Genomic DNA, 2,845 nt, shown 5'->3' with positions numbered 1-2,845 from the left:
AAAGTTGAGGTCACATCACTGAAGAACCCATTCCTCAAAATTTCCTTCTCATATGGTTTTAGGGTAGATTATCCACTGAGAGCCACTTTTCAGAAGTTCAGAGGGCTCGGTCCTCACTTTTTCCTGTGGCAGCTGTAGACTGACTTCTCGTCGGGTGGCCCCTGCCTTTGAACTTCTAGATTTCTGGCCACGTTCTGGACTTACTTTTTGCTTCCTCCAGCCCTAAAGTTGTGTGCACCTCTAATTCCCTGTATTTAACCCCTTTCTATTCTAAATTTCTAGACTAGAGTCTTCTTTTCTCATGGATCCCGAGAGGAAAACAAATTCTGGATAAAGAGAACATGAACAATGACTGACAATGAGCTATATTTGTGTGTGTGTTAGAGTAAAAATAGAACCAATGAAAGACACAGAGATGGAACGGTCAGAAAATTAAGGAAAAAATGAGTAGATCCTGTAGGGAAAGCCATTTAAGGGAAAATTGTTGGGAGGGAGACAATTTTTTATCAGGTACAGTGACAAAATAAAGAAAAAGAGATGCACACTGAGAAAAAAGTATAATATTTGCCAAAGTGAAGGATGACTTGCAGGAATTTAGTTTCAGTGTAAGAAGTTGCAGGTAAACACCTTTGTAGTACAGATAACTATAAACATGTTTGCTGAAGTTCAGAAATAAAGGCCCTTAAAAATAACTGATTATAAAAAATAACCTCTGAGAAGACAAAGACAGAAATAAATTATTTTTTTTTTTTATGAAGAGATGCTAATTCTGCATGTACCTTCACCGGTTTAGATTGATCAAGCTTGCTATTATAATTCTTTTATTCATTTTTTCCCTAGAGACCAGGAGCTTCTCTTAAAGGTTAAGAGAAGAGGAAGCTAAAAGAAAAAAAGAAAATATTAAGTCTGATGCCGCAATTATCTCAATAACCAACCATGAGCACATATATTTTGTTTATATAAATTTTATCTGTAAGATGTTTCTCAAAGTGTAGATTTTATGAGTGACTTTTAAAATGATCATCTGCTTACAAGTGACTGCTATGATTAGTACAATTCTTTTTAATGATTTCAACAGAGAAATAAGAGTAGAAACTGATGCTAAAGATGTTAATTAATTCGACTCAGATTCTATGGCTATTCCTAAGATTTTCTGTGTCTTTAATTCAGATAAAACAGCTCATAACAAGAATTATCAAAGGAGAGAAAGAACAAGCTCCTAATAATCACATATGAAAGTAAAATAGAAGAATAGCTGAAATCGGGTAATGCAGCTATTTGGGGACACTTAGGTAGAAATGTGTGCTTTGGAGTGAAATGTGCTGGGTTCAAACAATATATGAACAATTTGAAAGAGGAACATTCGGGGTCACCTGAATAAATGTATTCAATCCTCCAACAGACTATTGACCTCTAACCAGATCTTCCATCAACATCAGTAGCAGACAGAGTAGACAGGATGGCCTCTGTGATCATCCTAAAACCTTGTCATTTAAAAGGGCTTTTCACATGCTTTATTTTATTTAACCTCACATTCATCAATGAGCTGTGCAGAACTTCATTTTAGAGATGCAGACATTGAGGCTCAAAAGGCTGGATAAATTTCCAGGTCTCACAGCTGGGTGTGGATGAGCCTGGGTGTCTGTGCTTTTCCTTTTTCTCACATTCTCCCTACTACTCTCATATGTTCTCTTGGTCTTGCCCTTTCAATTTCAGGGAGATTGGGAGAGAGTTTAAAATAATTTCTTTTGAAAATAATTTATGAAACCCGTAGTGTATTGACCCTGACCTCCAGGGTTTCTGTTTCATTATCAGAAATACTAATCAAGGTAGGTGGTGCTTTGACTGAAATGGCTAAAGGTAGAAGATATTAATGACACCTGGATCCTTGCCACAAGACCTCATTTCTGTGTGGAGAAAGATGATGTCAATTCTGATCTCCCCAAATACATTTAGCAGATTTGGTATTTTTTCCCCTTAGGAGTGAAGCAATAAGAATATTTTAGGGGAAGTTTATCACACATAGTTACATAACATTTTCTTGTTTCCATTCTGGTGATATTAGTTATCTGCTGGTTTTTAACATATTATCTCAAAATTTAATGTCTTAAACAACAACATTCATTATTTTACATTTTCTGAGAGCCACTGGGCTTGTGGTTCTGGCTCAGGGTCTCTAATGAAGATTTTGGATGAGGCAGCAGTCACCTGAAGGTTTGACTGGGGATGAAGGATTCACTTCCAAGTTGGTTCACTCACATGGCTGGCAAGTTGGTGCCAGCTGTTGATTGGGGCTCTTAGCATCTCTCAATATGGGTCACTTCACGACATGGCATCCAGCTCACCTCAGAGCAAGTGATCCCAGACAGTGAGAAAGAGTACCTAAGATAAAAGCTGCAGACTTTTTATGATCTAATATTGAAGTGATAACCTATCATTATTGCAGATTCAACTAACTAGAAGTGATTCATTAAAGGTAGGACACACACCAGGGGAGGGAAATTCAACTCCACTTCTTGGCAAGAGGAGTGCCAAAGAATTTGTGGCATAACTTTAAAACCACCACAATGTCTTGCCCAAATTCTTAACTTTTTCAGGAGAAAGAACTTAAAATAGATTTATTCCTTTACAGCTGTTTCATATACTAGTAAAACTGATAAAAACTGGTAAAAAAACAAAAAACAAAAAACAAAAAAAACTCTTGCTATATCTCATTTTTCACCAATAGTTTCTTCTATTTTTTTTTTCTGTCCTTCCTCCTCTGTTTGCCTTAAAACGCTGGAAGGGCCCAGCTGCTCAGGGATTCTTATTTATGTACACGTTCACCTTACTAACATCCTCTAGT

Source organism: Pteropus vampyrus, unplaced genomic scaffold, assembly GCF_000151845.1.
Source record: "Pteropus vampyrus isolate Shadow unplaced genomic scaffold, Pvam_2.0 Scaffold33, whole genome shotgun sequence".
Classification (NCBI taxonomy): Eukaryota; Metazoa; Chordata; class Mammalia; order Chiroptera; family Pteropodidae; genus Pteropus; species Pteropus vampyrus.
The sequence above is the reverse complement of the archived record's forward strand: the minus strand, read 5'-3'. Positions refer to the sequence as shown.